This window comes from Schistocerca cancellata, chromosome 1 (genome assembly GCF_023864275.1).
Source record: "Schistocerca cancellata isolate TAMUIC-IGC-003103 chromosome 1, iqSchCanc2.1, whole genome shotgun sequence".
NCBI lineage: Eukaryota > Metazoa > Arthropoda > Insecta > Orthoptera > Acrididae > Schistocerca > Schistocerca cancellata.
Genome location: NC_064626.1, coordinates 1,137,353,672 through 1,137,377,162, shown reverse-complemented (window position 1 = coordinate 1,137,377,162; position 23,491 = coordinate 1,137,353,672). Strand labels below are relative to the sequence as shown.

Sequence of the window (23,491 nt, the reverse complement as noted above, 5' to 3'; positions counted from 1 at the left end):
AGTGAAGGCAGCAGAGGATCAAGTAGGTAAAAAGACGAGGGCTAATCGAAATCCTTGGGTAACAGAAGAAATATTGAATTTAATTGATGAAAGGAGAAAATACAAAAATGCAGTAAATGAAGCAGGCAAAAAGGAATACAGACGTCTCAAAAATGATATCGACAGGAAGTGCAAAACGGCTAAGCAGGGATGGCTAGAGGACAAATGTAAGGATGTAGAGGCTTGTCTCACTAGGGGTAAGATAGATACTGCCTACAGGAAAATTAAAGAGACCTTTGGAGAGAAGAGAACCACTTGTATGAATATCAAGAGCTCAGATGGCAACCCAGTTCTAAGCAAAGAAGGGAAGGCAGAAAGGTGGAAGGAGTATATAGAGGGTTTATACAAGGGCGATGTACTTGAGGACAATATTATGGAAATGGAAGAGGATGTAGATGAAGACGAAATGGGAGATAAGATACTGCGTGAAGAGTTTGACAGAGCACTGAAAGACCTGAGTCGAAACAAGGCCCCGGGAGTAGACAACATTCCATTTGAACTACTGATGGCCTCGGGAGAGCCAGTCATGACAAAACTCTACCATCTGGTGTGCACGATGTATGAGACAGGCGAAATACCCTCAGACTTCAAGAAGAATATAATAATTCCAATCCCAAAGAAAGCAGGTGTTGACAGATGTGAAAATTACCGAACTATCAGTTTAATAAGTCACAGCTGCAAAATACTAACACGAATTCTTTACAGACGAATGGAAAAACTGGTAGAAGCTGACCTCGGGGAAGATCAGTTTGGATTCCGTAGAAATGTTGGAACACGTGAGGCAATACTGACCTTACGACTTATCTTAGAAGAAAGATTAAGAAAAGGCAAACCTACGTTTCTAGCATTTGTAGACTTAGAGAAAGCTTTTGACAATGTTAACTGGAATACTCTCTTTCAAATTCTGAAGGTGGCAGGGGTAAAATACAGGGAGCGAAAGGCTATTTACAGTTTGTACAGAAACCAGATGGCAGTTATAAGAGTCGAGGGGCATGAAAGGGAAGCAGTGGTTGGGAAAGGAGTAAGACAGGGTTGTAGCCTCTCCCCGATGTTATTCAATCTGTATATTGAGCAAGCAGTAAAGGAAACAAAAGAAAAATTCGGAGTAGGTATTAAAATTCATGGAGAAGAAGTAAAAACTTTGAGGTTCGCCGATGACATTGTAATTCTGTCAGAGACAGCAAAGGACTTGGAAGAGCAGTTGAACGGAATGGACAGTGTCTTGAAAGGAGGATATAAGATGAACATCAACAAAAGCAAAACGAGGATAATGGAATGTAGTCAAATTAAGTCGGGTGATGCTGAGGGAATTAGATTAGGAAACGAGACACTTAAAGTAGTAAAGGAGTTTTGCTATTTAGGGAGTAAAATAACCGATGATGGTCGAAGTAGAGAGGATATAAAATGTAGACTGGCAATGGCAAGGAAAGCGTTTCTCAAGAAGAGGAATTTGTTAACATCGAGTATAGATTTAGGTGTCAGGAAGTCGTTTCTGAAAGTATTTGTATGGAGTGTAGCCATGTATGGAAGTGAAACATGGACGATAACTAGTTTGGACAAGAAGAGAATAGAAGCTTTTGAAATGTGGTGCTACAGAAGAATGCTGAAGATAAGGTGGGTAGATCACGTAACTAATGAGGAGGTATTGAATAGGATTGGGGAGAAGAGAAGTTTGTGGCACAACTTGACTAGGAGAAGGGATCGGTTGGTAGGACATGTTTTGAGGCATCAAGGGATCACAAATTTAGCATTGGAGGGCAGTGTGGAGGGTAAAAATCGTAGAGGGAGACCAAGAGATGAATACACTAAGCAGATTCAGAAGGATGTAGGTTGCAGTAGATACTGGGAGATGAAGAAGCTTGCACAGGATAGAGTAGCATGGAGAGCTGCATCAAACCAGTCTCAGGACTGAAGACCACAACAACAACAACAACAAGTTATTAACTTCAGTTTTTGAATTTGCTTTGTCATTTTTCAATTAATCTCCGAAGCTGCTTACTGTATCCATTAAAGACAGAATAAAAAAATTTTCCCCCTCGGTACTGACATCGGGACACAGTTTCTCCTCTATAGATTCCATCTTTATGCGAGTATCTTAAGTACTCCTAGACACTGAATCACTCAACTTGAATGCTGCTGGTTCGATCTTCGCTTGGTCTACCAGTCTCATATTAGGCAATTCTTCAGCAGTTTTTCCATTCTCATTAATACAAGTGCTATACATTCTAGGACTGAAAATTTCAGTACTTCTGAAGTCAGCTTTTATCAATATCGATATCTTCAGCCTTACCAGGTGACTAAGATAATACCTTTTCCTTACTCTTGGATTTTCTGTTCTGGGATTTTACAAAAATACCCAGCAATTACAAAAAGTACCTTTTCATTTAGCTTCTGTGTAACCGCACATTGCGATTACCTCAGACCCTGTCTCACTTCCTTTTCAACCACTGCTTTCCTTTCATGCCCCTCTACTCTTATAACAGCCGTGTGGTTTACGTATAATTTGTAAATAGCCTTTCGTTCCCTGTATTTTGCCCGTGCTGCATTCAGAATTTGGAAGAGAGTGTTCCAGTAAACATTGTCAAAAGATTTCTTCAACTCTACAAATGCCATAACGTGGGTTTGCCTTTCCTTAACTTATCTTCTAAGATAAGTCGTAGGGCCAGTATTGTCTCGTGTATTCCTACATTTCTCTGGAATCCAAGCTGATCTTTCTCGAGATCGGCTTCAACCAGCTTTTCCACTCTTCTGTAAAGAATTCGTTTTAATATTTTGCAACCGTGTCTTATTAAACTGATAGTTCGATAATTTTCACGCCTGTCAGCAACTGTTTTCTTTTTAATTAATGAAAGTATATAAGTTCTTTATTTGTTTAGAGATAATGATAGTTTATAACTAAATGAGATGATAACATTTTTGTCAATGTGGAAGATAGTGGTTGTAATGTTCATGATTCAGGAACTATAGTCATGAGTTAAATTAGCCTGTGATTTACGAAGAAAATAATCTCTCTGAACTATTAAAAAAAACACATGGTAAATGAATTGCTGATATAGATCTTTCGTAAAACCGAAATGTCACATCAGACTTATCTTACAAGATAGGTTGATGAAAATCAAATCGACATTCGAGGATTGTAGATTAATAAATAGATTTTGATTTAGTCTGCTGGAATACCCTTTCAAAATTTTTGAACTTATACAGAGTGGAAGATCATTTATAACTTGTGCAGAAAACAAACGTACGAAGAACTTGTCTCAGAAAATGCCAACAGAACTGGGACATTGTTTACAAGTTTACAAGAGCATCTCGATGGCTGAGGATCTTTTGTTAATATTTTATGTGTATTTCAAGAAAAATGTTAACTTAATATGTAATAAGAAAATGTAGTTCTACCGTGTTCAAAGCAAAAGCACATTTCCTTATTCCATATTAGGAAGTAAATGCCTACAAGGAAAGACCTTCGTCCAATAAATGATTAATAGGCATTAATTACCTTGACTGATGATACAACTGACTCAATCAATTTTTTTAAGACTTGTCCAACACTTTTGATTTTGAGAATTGCGATATAGTCGTGCATAAGAAAAATATTAAGGAATAGTAGACACTACATGTTAATGATTGACAGAGTGCACCCATTCCATTTCGATCACATACCAACAGACACACAGAATTTGTATCATCCAGAATTTCCGATCTGGATTATAGATAAATTATGGCAAGATTCAGTTGGTTGTGTGCAAATCAATAGTGCTCATTAACCTCTACAGAAATTAAAAGTAATTTACTCAGTGAGACACCAGGGTAGAAAGCGTTAAGTATGTGGGATTCAGCTCATGAAACTGCGAAGCACACGCTACAGAACCAATTAACTGCCGTAGATGAACTAAATTCACCGTACGTATGATTACCACTTTAGATTTTTAAAAATTAAGGAAGTAGTTTATCTGGCGCAATTCCGTTCACTGACGAGTTACAGAACCATTTCCTGGGAAAAGTCAGCTACCAGACATAGCATTTTCGTATTGCAGAAGCCTGATATTATCTGGCGTTTGATCATAATGCAGAATCTTCTACAAAAAGACCTTGCTATTTTGACAGTTGCTTCACAATAAATATATTTATGAGTTTTATCCCCCGTTACGAAAAATATCTATTTTCCCGTACATAGTACAACGCGTAAAATAATACTAGGACCAACCTCTACAAAAAAATGCAAGGTGTTAACATTCGTACAGATGGGTGGGAGCTATAAGGCAGCACATGTATTCAGCGACCTGCCAGAGCTTATTACATGTCTTACAGCTGGTGTGAAGTTTGGGACTGCAATAAACAACTGTATTTGGTGCAACTCGTTATACTCTATTGAAATATAGAAATTAATAGTTTAGATTATTTTATAATTAAATACTTGCGATACTTTAATAAAATAGATTAATAAAACACAATTTTAAGTCATTTCATTGTATTTCAGCTCAATAAAACGTACGTTTTCAATTTCTTGCTACACCTCACCACTTCTTTCCACACCATGCCACTTCGTGATCTTTGGAATACTAGTGTAACATACTACTACTACTACTACTACTACTACTACTACGTGATCAGGCCCAGTGGACCGCACGCATCTACAAGTTTCCTCCTCCACTGTATTCTGTCCATTGCTGCTATCCGCCATCCGTTCACATCTATTGACACTTGGTTTAAATCTTCATGGAGTCCATCCCTCCAACGCTTCTTGGGTCTCCCTGGCGGTCTCTTTCCTGTAGGTGTGAAATCCAGGAGCTTCCGAGGCCATCTGTGATCCTCCATCCGGGCCACATGGCCGGCCCACTGCATTCGTTTGGCTTTGACAGTTACTGCTATGTTGGGCTACTGGTACAGTTCCTCAAGCTCTTGGTTGTATCTGATCCTCCATTCCCCTGTATCTGCATCTAGAACCGGACCGAAGATTTTCCGAAGCACTTTTCTCTCAAAAACAAGGAGCTTATGGAAGTCCTGTTTCCGGATACTTCATGTCTCACAGCCATATAGAACAACAGGCTGGATCAGGGTTTTGTACAGTCGAATCTTGAACTGTCTGGAGAGAGATTTGGACCGAAGCAATTGCGCTAGGCTGTGGTAAGATCGGTTTCCTGCTTGTATTCTGGCATTGATCTCTGCTTCACATGACGAGTTCTCAGTGAAAAGTGCCCCTAGGTATTTGAATTCTTGCACTCTCTTGTAGGAATGGTCCCAAATCTGCAGTGATTGTAGATGATCAGCAGTCTGACAATGACCACGCGTCATAACGAGGTACTCTGTCTTAGCTTCGTTTATGTTTAGCCCAAATATGCTGGCAGCCTCCTTTAGTGCTTTGGTCATTTGCTCCAACTCTTCTTCCGACCTAGAGAGTAAACAGATGTCGTCTGCATAGGCTAAGTATGCCAGTCTCTTTCCTTCGATTTCAATCCCTTCGTTCTCTTGGAAGGTCTCGCGTACGATCTTCTCGAGGGCAAAGTTGAACAGGATAGGGGACAACGCATCTCCTTGCCTGAGTCCTGTCACAATTTCAAATTCCTCAGTTACGCAATTTCCCATCTTCACCTTTGCATGTGTTTCGTTCAGACAGATCTTTATCAGATTGATGAGTTTCTCTGCTATGCCAAACTCCCTTAAACAGTTGAGCAGGCTCTTGCGATGTATGCAAACATAGGCCTTCTTAAAATCAACGAATAAAATATGCAAATCTTTACCATATTCACCCAGTTCCTCAGTGAGCTGCCGGAGACTGAAGATGTGATCTATTGTTGACCGTCCTGGCTGGAAACCTCCCTGGTACTTCCCAATCACCGATTCTGCCACTGGCTGAATTCTATGTATGAGGCAATTGGACAGGATCTTATAGCAGACGTTAAGCAGGGCGATTCCTCGATAGTTGTCACATTTCAGTTTGTCACCATTCTTATGTATTGGACAAAGCTGTTTTCCATTCTCCTGTATCAGTCGGTGTAGTTTTTCTGCAAGTTTCTCTCCTCCAGCCAGGATCATTTCAGCCTGTATTTCATCTTCACCTGGACTCTTATTCTGTTTGAGGTGTCTGATTCTGGTTTTTGTCTCATCCAGGGTAGGTGGGGGATAGTCTGCATCGGCTGTAATTGGGTACTGGAAATCAAACTGCAGTTCGGGTTCATCACAGTTTAGCAGCTGTCGAAAGTACTCTTTCCATCTCTCAGCTATGCCCCTATCGTTCGTCGGGATCTTATCACGGGAATCTTTGACAAATTTCTGCTTGACCTGGTGACCTTTGCAAAGGTACTTCACCCTCAGAAACATTTCTCTCGTCTTTTGTCCTCTGAAGTCTGTTTCTGCTTCAGTGATGATATTCCTTATGTATTTCCTCTTTGCTCTTCTAAGAATTGCTTGTGTAGTCTTTCGGACCTCCTCAAATTGTACTTTGGCCTGTGCCAGATTTGTCCCCTTCAGCCATTTGTTCCTGGCTTCCTTTCTCCTTTCCAGGGCATCTGCACGTTCCTTTCCAAACCAGATCTTCTTGCCCACAGGGTTTCCCATGAGTGTTTCCTTTGCTGTATCCCTAACTGAGCTCTGGATGTTTCCCCACATTAGTTCGAGGTCCTGATTCGCACCCACTTCACTAAGTGCTTCAAAGCGGTTACTAAGTTGCAACTGGTATATGGTCTTCGTTGCCTCATCTTTCAGTTTCTCCACATCGTACCTTTCCACTCTTTTTAACTTAGGCCCCGTTCTTCCTTTACACTGTATGTTTAAACGGCCTCTGGCCAGGAAATGATCACTCCCACCTTCGGCACCCCGCGCTGTCTTAACGCCTAGCACCCATCTCTTGGCTCTGAGATCTAGTGTAACATAATAATGCTAATTTTTTACAACTGTCATCACTGCGCCCGTATTTAAAAAGAAATTGATTTCGTCTAACAATCGATTTTTTCTCTGCGGGGGCTTGAAGACTGGACGGATGAAGAGGTGCTATCGTGTCCGGGAAAACCAATGAAAGGAGTTTTCGCAGTCTGGTTTTTATCATCGAACGTCACTGTCGAGTAAGGAAGTGACATTTATGTGCTGCCTATCAAACTTGCATTTCACCAAATATCGTGAAGAATGAGTACGAGTATATTTTTGATTTACATACTTCATATTATCACGACCGCTATTTTGAATTTGTGTGACTTAGATAGCCTCTGCTGGCCGTTTCGCACACCACAGATAAGCTCTCCCGAGCGTTTATACGCTATCAACAGGAAGCTTCGCATCCGGAGTCAGCGTGCATTTTCTGTATTTCCAAGGCGGGAACTTGAAATCTGCTGCCGTCTGATTCGCGAACTCGACAACCAGTAAAGAGTCGGGGGCAAATGATACGTCATTCGCGGAACTCATGTCTCCTAGAAAGAGATAACTTCTATCTTGTGCAAGTCGCAGCACCAGACACGGCCCAGACGCGACAGCACTCTTAATAACGTAAGTACAGTGCATATTCTCATTTCTTTTTCGCTTGTATTATTCCTTTTCTTAAACTTGCTGAATGTTTTCTTGTGTACAACTCAATCTTGTGTGTAGAATTACATTGACGACAAATTCCATTAGGAAAAATATGTTCTCCAGAATTGGAAAAGATCACTAACATTCTTTTCTAGCAGAATATCAGAGAACGTACTGTGAGTTTCTACATTAAGACTTCCATGGGAGAAAAACGTCCTCCATTGACAGCAATACGTGTTTTCTTTTAGTTATCAGTCTTCTGACTGGATTGATGCGACCCACCAAGAATTCCTCTTCTGCGCGACCATTTCAAAGTAGTATTTCCATTGTACGTCCTCAATTATTTATTTTACGCGCTCAGACATCTGCTGGATGTATTCCAATCTCTGTCTTCCCCTGCAGATCTTACCCTCGACAGTTCCCTCTAGACCTTAACACATGTACTATCATGCTCTCTGTTTTTCATGTCAGTGTTTTCCATGTGTTCCTTTTTTCGCCGATTCTGCGGACAACCTAATAACCTGTCTTATAAGTCATCTGGTTTTCAGTGTTATTCTGTAGCAACCCATCTCAAATACTTCGATTCTCTTCTTTTCCGATTTTTCCACAGTCTGTGTTTCACTACCACACAATGCTGTGCTCCAAACGTTCACTCTCAGCAATTTCTTCCTCGATTTAAAGCCTATGTTTCTTAGGAGCCAGGAATACCATTCTTGCCAGTGCTAATCTACTTTTTATGTCCTCCTTGCTCCGCCCATCAAGGGTTCTGCCTAGGTAGTAGGATTCCTTGACTTCGTTCATTGCACTGAAGATAGGAATGTCGTCAGTGAATGTTGTTGATATCGTTTACTTTGAATTTTAATTCGACTCTTGAAACCTCCTTTCATTTATGTCATTGCTTCTTCGATGTATAGACTGCATCCCTGTTTACACACTTTTTAGTGCGAGTACTTCGCTTTTGATGTTCCACCCTCGTTGTTCCTTGTGTATCATCAGTCTTTCACTGTAGCTTACCCTTATTTTTCTCTTAATTTCGAATATACTTTACCATTTGTCACTATCGAATGCTTTTTTCAGGTCAACAGATCCTATGAAAGTGGCTTGATTTCTTCAGTCTTGCTTTCGTTATCAACCACAACGTCACAACTGCCTCTCTACTGCCTTTCCCTTCCGTAAAGCCAAACTGATCGTCATATAAAAGATCTTCAATTTGCTTTTCCATTTCTCTGTACATTATTATTGTCAGCAACTTGGGTGCATGAACTGCTCAGCTGATTGTACGATAATTCTTGCACTTGTCTGCTCTTGCTGTTTTCGGAATTGCGTGCACGATATTTTTCCGAACGTATGACGTTTTGTTGCCAGTCTTATACATCATACAACTGTCAATTGGTTGCCATGTCTCTCAGTGTTTTTCTTTAGAAATTTCGATGGAGCGTTATATATCCCTTATGTTTTATTTGATCTCAAGTATTTGAAAGGTGTTTTAAATTATAACTCGAATACTGGACCCCTATATTCTCCTTACTGAGACCATTTTCTTCTTTTATCAAGTCATACAGGCCCTCATGGAGGCGTTCAGAGTACTCTTTCCACCTATCAGACTTTTCGTCTGCTTTTAACAGTGGAATGGCCATTGCACTCTTAGTGGTACCACCCTTGCATTTAATTTCACCGAAGGTTGTTTCACTTCTCTGCATGATTAGACAGTCCTCCTGACGATTATTTCTTTTTCGATTTATTCACATTTTTTCTGCAAACTTTAAGTCTCGGCTGCCCTGCATTTACTATTTATTTCATTCCTAAGTTATTTATAATGCTGTATTCCTGTCTTTCAATGAACGTTTTTGTACTTCATCTTTTCATCGCCTTCTGTTACACAAGATTTCTTCGGAGTTATATTCCCTGTATGTATGTTTGACTGTCCAACTGTGACTAGCCTTTTTAGAGATGTCCACGCCTCTTTAAGTGACCTGCGTACTGTGATATTCCTTGTCGTAGTATCCACATCCTAAGTTAATTTCAACGCGTCTCATCATTTATCATTACTTTTGTCTTCCTTCCACACTGATTCTTCCGAACTACTATCTTAGACTTCAGTCTACTTTATTCCTACTGAATATCTAATCAGATTTACGACTTCATCAGTGTTTCGTGACAGGCAGGGTGCAGGTTTGTATTCTTCGCGGACAGTCATTTACAAGCACCGGAGAAATATTAGGTTGGACCATAAGTTCGTAGCGTTTTGGTTTTGCATCTTGGTATTCCACTTGCTATGGGTTTATTTATCGATTGTCATTTTTTATTTGTAATTCGCTGTTTCTACTTGATTTTATATATTGTCATTTTGTCATCCGGAGATAATGAGTGGAGCTGCCGACGCTAGAAAATGGGGTGCCGAGTGGAGAAATTGGAACTTTTCCGACATAATCTTCTGATGAGCTCACCCTGGAGGGGTGACAGCAGCTCAGGCAGCCAGAAACATTTGCGCCATGTACCGTGATAATACCACTGGACAGAGCACGGCAAGAAAACGGTTCTCTCATATTAATGAGGATCGTTTTGACGTTAGTGACTCACCACGTTCAGGAAAATCTTCGGGACTTGATGAAGATCTCTTAAACGCGTTAGTCGTCAATTATTCAAGTCAGTGTACTCGACAACTGGAAAATGTGATGAACTACGATCATTGCACCATCATGCGACATTTCCATGAAATGGGGAAGATTCAAAATTCGGGTGAATGGGTACCGAATGCTCTAAACCAAAATCACAAAGCTGAGTGGGTGGCCATATGTGCGTCATCAACTGACTCGTGAACAACATCGGCCATTCCTAGCCTGTATCTTTACTGGTGACTAGATATGATGTGTTTATGCTAACATAAGGAAAAGAAAGGAATGGTTGAGCCCAAACAAAGCTCCTCGCACAAAGACCAGTATGAATCCCCAAAAATGTTATGCAGCTGGTGGAATAGCGACGGTGTGATGTACTACGAATTGCTTCCCCGAGGCGTAACCATCACTGCTGACATTTACTGTCAACAAATAGGACGTCTTCCAGACGCAGTCGAAGAACAACGACCAGGAAGGCTGCGTGAAGTGAAGTGATGTAACTCGGCGATAACGCCCATCCGCACCCTGCTATACTCACAAAAAGCACTATACAAAAATTGGATTGGAAAATCATTTCGCACCTACCTTTTTCATCTTATCTTGCACCCTCAGATTTTCACCTGTTCCACTTTCTATTGAAGAACCTTCAGAGAACTTGCTATTTGGATAAAATGCGTTCCGAACAAGGCTCGACGAGTTCTTCGCCTCGCAGCCACATGATTCCTACAATCGCGAAATCTTAAAGTTGTTCGGGGTTGACAGACTGTTGTAAATAGTGAAGGAGAATATATTACTGACGATTGAAGTCTGTCATGTGTGTCTGTTTTGTTTATTAAACTTAGGGAAAAACGCTACGAACATATGCACCAACGTAATATCAGGTGTGACTCAGGGAAGGCTTGTTTTATGTCGCAATCATCATTTATACGATCAGACGTAAATATGTGCAAAGAACCATTTTCGATTCATATTACACATTCATATGTAAATGTGTATACATAATAACCATTTTTTGTGTACAATGTTAATGCTGTGTATAGCGGTATTTTCGCAGATGTTGATGAGATTATCGATGTGGAAATTCTGCCAGAAAAAAAAAAGAAAGAGCTTTACACTTATGGGGCGAAATATACTGTTCACAATGTGCAAGAAGTAGTTCGTAAGATTTAGTATTTGCAACCACTATACAAACGTTCTGATTAGAGACACTATTAACTTCTTAAAGACCAATTTAATTAAAATAAGAAATTAAACAAGGCTGAAATACATGAACTGATGGAAATATTAGGACTTATCATACAATTGCTTCAAACAAAAAGACAAAATATATTCGCAACCAAACGGCATTGTCATGGGGACCTGTACAGCTGGAACAAGTGGGTTATATCGGTAAACCACATGGAACGCGAGTTTTTTTTAGTAAATATAAGCAGGCATCTGATAAAAGAGTTGCCATTAATCAGCCAACAATCAACTGGGATTATTACTGTGGAACATTAGTGAATGTCTTTTCTGGAAAATACCTGGAACAGATGGTTCGGAATCCAACTCATAAGGGATATATTAGATCTACTGGCAACAATTAGACCGGACCTCTTTGAGGATGTCCATGTCGAATTTAACTTCAACGACCATGAGACAGTTGTAACAACAATTACGTATTACCAACTTACAAAGGGCAAACGAAATAAGTAGAAATATTTATATGTTCAGTAAACTAGATAAAAAAGCAGTAGTGTGTTATCTCATTGAGGAATCTGAAACATTTAGCTCAGGACTGGAGCATGTAGAGGAACAGAAGGTCAATTTTAAAAGAATATCTGACGATGCACGAGATATATACAGGATGGTCCATTGATAGTGACCGAGCCAAATATCTCACGAAATAAGCAAGAAACGAAAAAACTGCAAAGAACGAAACTCGTCTAGCTTGAAGGGGGAAACCAGATGGGGCTATGGTTGGCCCGCTAGATGGCGCTGCCATAGGTCAAACGGATATAAACTAAGTTTTTTCAAAATAGGAAACCCCATTTTTTATTACATATTCGTGTAGTACGTAAAGAAATATGAATGTTTTAGTTGGACCACTTTTTTCGCTTTGTGATAGATGGCGCTGTAATAGTCACAAACGTATAAGTACGTGGTTTCACGTAACATTCCGCCAGTGCGGACCGTATTTGCTTCGTGATACATTACCCGTGTTAAAATGGACCGTTTACCAATTGCGCAAAAGGTCGATATCGTGTTGATGTATGGCTACTATGATCAAAGTGCCCTACGGGCGTTTGCTATGTATGCTGCTCGGTATCCTGGACGACATCATCCAAGTGTCAAGACCGTTCGCCAGGTAGTTACGTTATTTAAGGAAACAGGAAGTGTTCAGCCATATGTGAAATGTCAACCACGACCTGCAACAAATGTTGATGCCCAAGTAGGTGTTTTAACTGCTGTCGCGGCTAATCCGCACATCAGTAGCAGACAAATTGCGCGAGAATTGGGAATCTCAAAAACGTCGGTGTTGAGAATGCTACAGCAACATCGATTGCACCCATACCATATTTCTAGGCACCAGGAATTGCATGGCGACTACTTTGAACGTCGTGTACAGTTCTGCCACTGGGCACAAGAGAAATTACGGGACGATGACAGATTTTTTGTACGCGTTCTATTGAGCGACGAAGCGTCATTCGTAACGTAAACCGGCATAATATACACTATTGGACAACGGAAAATCCACGATGGCTGCGACAAGTGGAACGTCAGTGACCTTGGCGGGTTAATGTACGGTGCGGCATTATGGGAGGAAGGATAATTGGCCCCCATTTTATCGATGGCAATCTAAATGGTGCATTGTATGCTGATTTCCTACGTAATGTTCTACCAATGTTACTACAAGATGTCTCACTGCATGATAGAATGGCGATGTACCTGCAGCATGGTGGATGTCCGGCACATAGCTCGCGTGCGGTTGAAGCGGTATTGAATAGCATATTTCACGACAGGTGGATTGGTCGTCGAAGCACCATATCATGGCCCGCACGTTCACCGGATCTGACGTCCCCGGATTTCTTTCTGTGGGGAAAGTTGAAAAGATATTTGCTATCGTGATCCACCGACAACGCCTGACAGCATGCATCAGTGCATTGTCAATGCATGTGCGAACATTGCGGAAGGCGAACTACTCGCTGTTGAGAGGAATGTCGTTACACCTATTGCCAAATGCATTGACGTTGACGGTGATCATTTTGAGCATTTATTGCAGTAATGTGGTATTTACAGGTAATCACGCTGTAACAGCATCGAAATAAAATGTTCAAACGTACCTACGTTCTGTATTTTAATTTAAAAAACCTACCTGTTACCAACTGTTCGTCTAAAATTGTTAGCCATATGTTTGTGACTATTACAGCGCCATTATCATAAAGCGAAGAAGTGGTCCAACTAAAACATTCATATTTCTTTACGTACTACACGAATATGCAATAAAAATGGGGGTTCCTATTTAAAAAAATGCAGTTGATATCTGTTTGACCTATGGCAGCGCCATCTAGCGGGCCAATCATAGCGCCAACTGGTTTCCTTCTTCAAGCTAGACAAGTTCGTTCTCTGTAGTTTTTTCGTTTGACGCTTATTTCGTGAGATATTTGGCGCGGTCACGATCAATGGACCACCCAGTATATGTACTCGGTAGAATAGTTCGTAATGGGAGGCTCCCTTTATGATATACAGTGATTGTAAAGAAACTTCTAAAGAAACAAATACTATTGCATAATAGGTGCACTAACAGACACCGTTGCATAGTGGGTGTAATAAGCAGCATAGGGCTATAGACAGAGAATTAAACGCTTTCGGCTGTCAAGACAGTAAAGCGTGAAGGCTGCGACGACTACCGCAGCAGGGCAGTGTCCAAAGACGCTCTACAAAACCCAAAACAAATTCTCGTCATATGTAAAGGCTGTCAGTGGCACCAACGTTAGTACCCAGCCACTCAGGGACGAGATAGGATCGCAAATTGAGGGTAGTAAAGTAAGGGTGGAAGTGCATAACTTCATTTTCAAATGTTCCTTTACAAAAGAAAATCCAGAAGCATTCCCAAGTTCAATTCTCGTGTTACTGAAAGGATGTGTGAAACGGATGTTAGTGTCAGTGGCATCTGATACTGTACCGAATTTTCGGCTGAGTTAGCCCCACTTTAAACTACAACATGTCGTAAGTCGCTGGAACAAAAATTCCTGCCTAGTTGGTGGAAAAAAGCACAGTGCAGACCAGTGTGTAAGAAGGGTAGCAGAAGTGATCCAGAAAAGTTTCCGCCCATTATCCTTGAAGTCCATTTATTGGAAAATTTTAGAACATATTCTGAGCTTAAACGTAATGAGGTATCTGGAACAAAGATCTCCATGCCACCCAGCATGGAACCTGAAAACATCGATCATATGAAACGCAACTTGCACTTTCCTCACATGACCTAAAGCCATCGATCAAGGCAGTCGAATAGATGGAGAATTTCTCGATTTCCGAAAAGCATTTGACTCAGTATCACATTTCGGTTTGTTTTCAAAAGTACGGTCGTATGAGGTATGAAGAAAAATTTGTGACTGGATTGAGAATTTTATGGTACGGAGGGCGCGGCAAGTTATCGTGCATGGAGAGTCGTCGACAGGTGTAGAAATAAATTCGGGAGTCTCCCAGGGAAGTGTGTTGAGGCCCTTGCTGTTAATGTTGTTTATTAATGACCTTGTGGACTTAGACATTTCTCAGATGATGCAGTTATCTGTGTTGAAGTACTGTCTGGAAGAACCTAATATTCAGTTAAATCGTGATGAGATTTCAAAGTGATGGAAATGTTGGCAACTTGCTTTAAAAGTTCAGAAACGTGACATTCAGCAGTTTATAAAATGGAAAAAAATGTAGTGTATCTAACTATAATATCAATGAGTCACAGTTAGAGTGGTTCAGGTCATACGAATACCTGGGTGTAAAAGTCTGTAGGGATACGAAACGGCACGATCACACAGTCATAGTCGTGGGTAAAGTAGGTGACAGAACGTGGTTCACTGGTAGAAATGCGGCCAGTCTACAAAGGAGGCTACGTAGCAGGCACTCGTGCTACACATTCTAGAATATTGCTCCGTATATGACCTGTACCAAATAGGACTGGTACCTAAGCAATTCTATTGGTTCTACTTTATGTGGGACGTTGTCGAAATATCGCAGAACATTTTTAGCGTTTTACGTTGCGAAATATCTTCTCAACGTGAAATAGCGAGATGTCACTTCACAAAACACCAATAGCACCACGTTGATGTTAGCTACTCGTCCCTTATCAGTCTATCCATTCATTTCGTCAAATTACTGTGTCATATAGGTCTTATAGTCTCATTTCTAGGCCGTAGCTTTTCATCAGTTACTCCATTTCCCGATCTAATCTTCAGCGTGCTTCTGTAAAAAGCACCTTCTGTTCCCCTCATGTTTATATTTTTTATCATCCAACGAAATACCTTTAGTGCCTCATAATCTGATTCATTACCCTAAAGCTTCTCCTGATTTAATACGACTACATTCTATTAACTTTGTTACTTTTTTATGTTCTTCTCATGTCCGCTTTTCAAGACAGTATCTATTCCGTTCAAACGGCTTAGGAAATCCTATGACGTCACTAACAGAACTACAGCACCACCGGTAGAGCCCAGAGTTTCATGAAAATGCGTGTTGTATGCATGTTTGCAAGTTTTGGGCGCTTCGGTAGTAAATTTTGACGATTTCATCAATATATCTGCATTATATTCAGGTACTTTATGATTTTTCTAGCTATTGAACATATATTGCTACAAATTGCACGATAGCACCTTTTACTTAAGTTTTTTCACATGAATTACGCCAAACATTCAAAATACGAGAAATTTCGCTTTTTTGTTGCAGCTTGTAAACTTAATAGAGTGCTCTGGCACCCTAGTTCGGCTCTGTAGAAGTCAGTATACTCCTTGCCAATAAATATAAATAGAAAGGTGTCCTCGTGCTGTTAAGCGATGATGTCGCATATAAGATGAAGACCGGGAAAGCAATTAAAATATTTTAACCTAACTCAAAGCACATTACATATTTAGCACGTGCCCTACGCCGCGTAGTTGGAGCTGTACGTCTAAAATATGAAAATGTGAATACGCTGATATCGTCCACACACAACGTAAATAGGCGCACAAAATACGAAGGATTGACCCAAATTCTATAAGTCCCTCCAAATCCTTGAGCGTCATGCACTCCGCCTCGCCTTCCGTATACGCCTCCCGTCCCCCACGCGGATCCTCTACGATCTCATTCCTTTCCCCCATCTGCTCCTATTCCTCGAACATATCCGCATCCTCTACACCTCCCGCCGTCTTGAACCCCCTCACCCCCTGGTTGCTCCTCTCCTCTCCCATCCCCGCCCCCTGCCACGTCTCCACCGTTGTGTCCCCCCTACCCTCCATCTCTACACCCTACATCTCCTTTCCCAAGGTGGCTTCCATCAGCTCCCCCTCCCGGATGATGCCCTCTCTCCCTCCATTTATCCTTCCTATCAACTCAGATCCTCAACCCCCCCCTCCTTTCCTCCGTCCTTTCCCTGGGCTCCCTCTTCCTCCCCCCTTCCATCCTGTGTTTTCTCCCCACCTATCATCTCCTTTCTCTCCCCCTCCCCCCGAGTCCTTTTGTACTCCCCTCCTCTGCCTTCCCCAATCCCTGGCCCGTCTGCTCATCACCCCCCACCCCTCTTATGGATCCTCCTCTTCCATTGACTCATTTCCTTCCTCCCCCTTCACTTTTCCCCTCCTTCACCCCCTTTTTTCCCGTCATCTGACCAGTTTCCCCCCACCTGCTCTCGGGTGTGGTCTGTCGTATTTGTGCCAACGTTTGGCGCAGTGTTTAAGTGAGTGTTCGGTGTTGTGCGTCCTTCCCCAGTGTTGCGAACAGAAATCATGCTGTCGCTGGGTGTGCTTTTTATATCTCTTGCGAACAGAACCCAGACTGTCGCCGTGTTTTTTTAATTGTCTGTCTATTGTTTTTCTGCTTCCTGTGTGTTTTATTAGCTTCATCGACCCTGGGTTTTATGTTTTACGCTCCAGAATTTTCTGCCATTTTTACCTTTAAGCCACCGATTTTATCGCCAACTGTTATTATTTTTTATTATCTTCATCTTTTTAAAACAAATTCTGTAGGCTGAAGAGCAGCGCAATATGCTGCTGCCAGCCTGCCCCCTTTAGGGGGAATCGAAACCCAATAAAGGAAAAAAAAACGAAGGATTGATAATTCTGAGAGCATTAATTAAGTCAAATGCTGACTTGTTTTCTATTGTAGGTGTTCTTGAAAGCGCCTATCCGTGTTACCCCATCTAGAGATATACTGCCAGATTTACCTTGGAGCCACAACTAATTCTAATAGATAGAGTACATGGAAAAATGCTCCTGTCTTTCATTGTAATAAGAGATCGTAAATTCCAATAAATTTATTGAAGTTAGTATACGTGAGCTTCATTCTACTTAAAAAAGCTTAAGTTACTGCCCCCTAATTGATTTTTTTTCCAGTTTTGGGTCGTATACACTTTAGAAGCCACTCACGCAGCTTGCATTAAAGACACTGAACTAACATTCAAAAAAACTGATTTGAAACAAAACCTGAATTAGGTTACACCAAATAAAATTTTGTGCAATTTCCAAAGGAAATAACGAAATTGGAAGCCACAAGTAACTGGTAGGATGTTTGACAACTATTGCAGATTTTAACCAGCATGGTAAGGAGGCCACAGTGATCTGTTCTTGATGATCAATTAGTAAAAACCGTCAATATCCCAGAATATCTCATTTATTAAAATGACCAATTTTGGAACTTTTAATCGGCCATCTTCAGTTTAGGAGCACCGTTTGGCTGAGATGGAGGCGCAGCGAACAGCTGCGTTTGGTCACAACCGTAACTAAATTATTGAAGAGCCTGAAAAATCTTTACAATCGTCCTATGGAGAAGTGAGTGTTGCATCACAAAATAAGGTCACCAAAGTTATCGGATCAAATTCTGGTTTTGAGTTTTTTTTTTGGCGAAAATGAAGAAGACTTCCATCTTGACCTGACTTTGTGCGAAATTTTTTCACTTAAGTTTGCACCTGTCACTTCTTGTGGCGTAGAAAGGTCTTTTTCTGTGTTCAAATATGTCCTATCTGATAAACACATGAGCCAAAGTGAAGAACATTTGGAGAAATTGGTTGTTGTGTCTTGTTTTAGATCTGAATTGTGATACCGCATAATTTTATTGTTTTGCTGACTCTTGGTGGACGTTTAATGGCATGATGCTGCACGAATGTATGTATGTTTTACGACTGGACAGTTGATGAAGATCCGCGCTCTCATTATCGACAACCGACAACTTTTTATTTCTTTCCCTCAGAACTTTACTTCTCTTTCTATTCTTATTAATTTTAGTATCCTCTACTGTTTCTACATGTATATTGTGTTATACAGGGCGTAGTCTACAAACCAGTCTCGTTCTCTTTTCAACAATTTGTTCTCTTTCGTGTCGTTTTAGTCTTAGAACTCAAGTCTGGTTTGAGTACAAGCTGAGGATAACCACGAATTCTGCATTTTATCCCTAGTAGCTAGAATTCCAAAAAAATGTGCTCAGGGGTATTGCGTATTTGTTTTCTAAAGGGAGAATCCGTATTGCATCAACAAAAGTTCGGAAACCTGGGTTATTGTTTTATGAGTAGTTTGGTGTAACGGACCCATAGTCCACGGCGGCGCGTTGCAGAGTTCTTTCGATTTCTTACCGCGATTTACGTTGGTATCGGCAGGGTGTTTACAGTTCATATTACACACTTCTAGAGGCTGTAGAGAGAACAGTACATTAAGTTTTACATAGAAGCCCATGTCCGGAAATGTCACCCAACGACGCTACATAGCGTCAAAGTTATAGGCACCGGCGCCTGTAAACGTATGTGTATATAGGGTGATTTCACTTCAGGATCATGGAGAGGGATAGAAGTATCAATTTGATGTAAAGATACCTGTGCCGGAAACGAACGCTACTGTGAAACACCTCTATTAAACAAGCGCTCATAGCTGGTAAGGTGTACATTTTAGAGCCCGTGTTTACTAAACATTTTTTCTCGTTTTAGTCCATACCACCAACTCAGGAAATTGTCTACCCGATAATCTTAGCAAAAACAGTACCAATACATGTATTCCATCGTCAGAGGTGTGAGAACGGTTTCCGCTTATAACTTTCAATTCGTTCGTTTCAAGTACAGAGACAATTACCTCAAAATTGATACATTTATCCTTCTCGATCATCCAAAAAAGATTGTAACAATCATTACGGAATCACCCTGTATATACTAGTACATACATTTACAGGCTCCATAGCCTGTAACTTTGACGCTCTGCAGCGTTTGTCGGGTGACGTTTCCCGGCATGGGTTCCCACGATAAACCTGAGCTACAAAACCCCTCTACAGCCTCTAGGAGCGTGTAAACATGAATTATGAAACACCTTGTGTATTGCACTGAAACTATCTGCTGAGTAGTATAAATGTCGATGATATACTCTGGGTGTCTCGATTGGGAACAAACTTGTTTCATTCAGAGACAAGGTTTGCTTTTGACAATCTTCGCCCTAAAGTTTGAATTCAGCATTACTCGGTACTGACTAAGTTTTTTTTCAGTAGTATTAGCTGTGCCTTGCGGATAGGTTAACTGATGATGAATTGGCCGATATGCTTCTTGTACATGGGTTACGGACTGCAATGGGAGCGTACCACCAAGGCGCTATGCTCAACAGTGATGGCAACCGCATCGCCGTACTTTTCACCTACGGAGGTTGTTGCATTACTCTGAGCTTTGTGTTATACACTACTGGCCATTAAAATTGCTACACCACGAAGATAACGTGCTACAGACGCGAAATTTAACCGACAGGGAGAAGATGTTGTGATGTGCAAATGATTAGCTTTTCAGAGCATTCACACAAGGTTGTCGCCGGTGGCGACGCCTACAACGTGCTGACATGAGGAAAGTTTCCAACCGATTTCTCATACACAAACAGCAGTTTATCGGCGTTGGCTGGTCAAACGTTGTTGTGATGCCTCGTGTATTGAGGAGATACGCGTACCACCACGTTTCCGACTTTGATTAAGGTCGGATTGTAGCCTATGGCGATTGCGGTTTATTGTATCGCGACATTGCTGCTCGCGTTGGTCGAGATCCAATGACTATTAGCAGAATATGGAATCGGTGGGTTCAGGAGGGTAATACAGAACGCCGTGCTGGATCCCAACGGCCTCGTATCACTAGCAGTCGAGATGACAGGCTTCTTGCCCGCATGGCTGTAACGGATCGTGCAGCCACGTCTCGATCCCTGAGTCAACAGATGGGGACGTTTGCAAGACAAAAACCATCTGCACGAACAGCTCGACGACGTTTGCAGCATCATGGACTATCAGCTCGGAGACCATGGCTGTGGTTATCCTTGACGCTGCATCACAGACAGGAGTACCTGCGGTGGTGTACTCAACGACGAATCTGGGTGCACGAATAGCAAAACTTCATTTTTTCGGATGAATCCAGGTTCTGTTTACAGCATCATGATGGTCGCATCCGTGTTTGGCGACATCGCGGTGAACGCGCATTGGAAGCGTGTATTCGTCATCGCCATACTGGCGTATCACCCGGCGTGATGGTATGGGGTGCCATTGGTTACACGTCTCGGTCACCTCTTGTTCGCATTGACGGCACTTTGAACAGTGGACGTTACATTTCAGATGTGTTACGACCCGTGGCTCTACCCTTCATTCGGTCCCTGTGAAACCCTACATTTCAGCAGGATAATGCACGACATGTTTCAGGTGCTGTATGAGCCTTTATGGATACAGAAAATGTCCGACTGTTGCCCTGGCCAGCACGTTCTCCAGCTCTTTCACCAATTGAAAACGTCTGGTCAATGGTGGAGCAACTGGCTCGTCACAATACGCCAGGAACTACTCTTGATGAGGTGGTTGTACTGGGTACTGATTTCTCAGTATCTATGCACCGAAATTGCGTGAAAATGTAATGACGTGTCAGTTCTAGCATAATATATTCGTCCAATGAATACCCGTTTATCATCTGCATTTCTTCTTGTTGTAGCAATTTTAATGGCCAGTAGTGTATATTTACCCGGCTGTTGGCTGCACAGCTAAATCGGACGATCCGGTACGTGGTTTTCCCTGATCAAACTTCCTAGGGAGTTGCCAGTAACATCCCCACTGCCCTCTGTCGCTATCGGAACGTAATCGCTCTTGGTCACTCTCGCCGTGTCGCTGACCTTTTGGCAGCTCTTGACTTCAGCCAGGCGTTCGATCGGATCGATCACGACTTTCTGAAAGGGGTGCTCTGCAATATGGGATACCCTGACACTAACGTCGAAGTCGTAATGCGTCTCCTTCGTGGAGGCACACCCGTGTTCTCTACAATGGCTGTCTCATACCTTCCCACTCTCAGCACTGTTGTATGCTTTCGCCGTGGAACCACTGCGCCGGGGCCTCAGTTAACGACTGTCTGGGACGTCTCTCGCTGGCCATGTACTCAGTTGCACTGCTTGTGCGTACACTGTCATAATCATTCTTCGTAGCGGTGCTGAGGTCACGGAGTTACCACCCACGACCTTAACGTCGGAAAATCGAGATGCTGGGCTTCCTGCGGACGGTGCTGTTACATTGCGTGCAGCTGCTACTGTCCGATGCTGAGGACTCGATTTCGCTCGGGATCTGCGGCGCCCGATTGCCCTCAACTGCCGGTGCCTAAACTATGAGCTGGGTTCGTAGATCATCGTTTATACGCCTTCGATCTTCTGAAGCAGACACAGTATGTAAATGTATATTTGTCATCACGTATCCCCCACATGGCACAGACACTTCCTATTCGGCAGTCTATGGCCCTCAACATGCTAGCGGTATTAGGCTCGTATCTTCAAGATACAGTACGAGACCCTCACCCTCACATCGTGCAGGTGCTGTTTAGGTCTGTATCATGTCCCTGACTCAGCAATAGCCCATTTCGTCAGCTCTCAGATGGCGCTATGGCACCGTTGCACGGCTAGTCTGCACGGTACCTTACGGTCAATGCGAAGCGACTATGCCTTCACAGGATTCACTTTGCACACACCCCATTGTGATGCACTGGACACGGTCAAGCATCGCCTGGTGTGCAGATCGCCGATGGGTGGGTGGTTCTTGGTGCGACATATGTTGTTCCTAATTACCCGAACGACTCCTCGTCAGATACCTGCTCGCGTCGTCTTCTTTCTGGGCTCGGGATGCTTCCCGAAAGCGAAGACGAGCTCCGTGAAGTTGATTCGCGGACTCGAGGCTTACTACTTGTTTACTGACGCCGAGAAAAATATTCTTGATTTTTGGCACTTCCTTAGTGAGCTTAATCTTGCAGTTATCCGCACTCTCAAATTCAGACAATTTCCATTTTTCTCGAATTTCATCTGTAGTGTCTTTCTTAACTTATCACAGACTTGGGGTGTTACTCCAATGAGGAGGCGATCCACGGCGTTTCCATTGTTAGAACTGGATATTCTCTGGCTATCGCCATGTTTAAAAAAATGTTGCTGTTGTGATCTTCAGTCCTGAGACTGGTTTGATGCAGCTCTCCATGCTACTCTATCCTGTGCAAGCTTCTTTATCTCCCAGTACCTACTGCAGCCTACATCCTTCTGAATCTGCTTAGTGTATTCATCTCTTGGTCTCCCTCTACGATTTCTAACCTCCACGCTGCCCTCCAGTACTAAACTGGTGATCCCTTGATGCCTCAGAACATGTCCTACCAACCGATCCCTTCTTCTGGTCAAGTTGTGCCACAAACTCCTCTTCTCCCCAGTTCTATTCAATACCTCCTCATTAGTTATGTGATATACCCATTTAATCTTCAGCATTCTTCTGTAGCACAACATTTCGAAAGCTTCTATTCTCGTCTAAACTATTTATCGTCCATGTTTCACTTCCACACATGGCTACACTCCATATAAATACTTTCGGAAACGACTTCCTGACACTTAAATCTATACTCGATGTTAACAAATTTCTCTTCTTCAGAAAGGCTTTCCTTGCCATTGCCAGTCTACATTTTATGTCCTCTCTACTTCGACCATCATCAGTTATTTTGCTCCCCAAATAACAAAACTCCTTTACTGCTTTAAGTGTCTCATTTCCTAATCTAATTCCCTCAGCATCCCCCGACTTAATTCGACTACATTCCATTATCCTTGTTTTGCCTTCGTTGATGTTCATCTTATACCCTCCTTTCAAGACACTGTCCATTCCGTTCAACTGCTCTTCCA

General features: G+C 42.0%; 1 protein-coding gene across 1 annotated transcript in view; it reads left to right on the top strand.

The window, feature by feature from the left end:
- The first annotated feature begins 7,347 nt into the window (after positions 1 to 7,347).
- Positions 7,348 to 23,491, top strand: part of LOC126163151 (caspase-1-like) — a 133,312-nt gene continuing 117,168 nt past the window's right edge. Inside the window, exon 1 of the mRNA XM_049920085.1 lies at positions 7,348 to 7,515. The gene's annotated coding sequence lies outside the window, so the exon portion shown is untranslated. The remainder of the gene's footprint in view (positions 7,516 to 23,491) is intronic.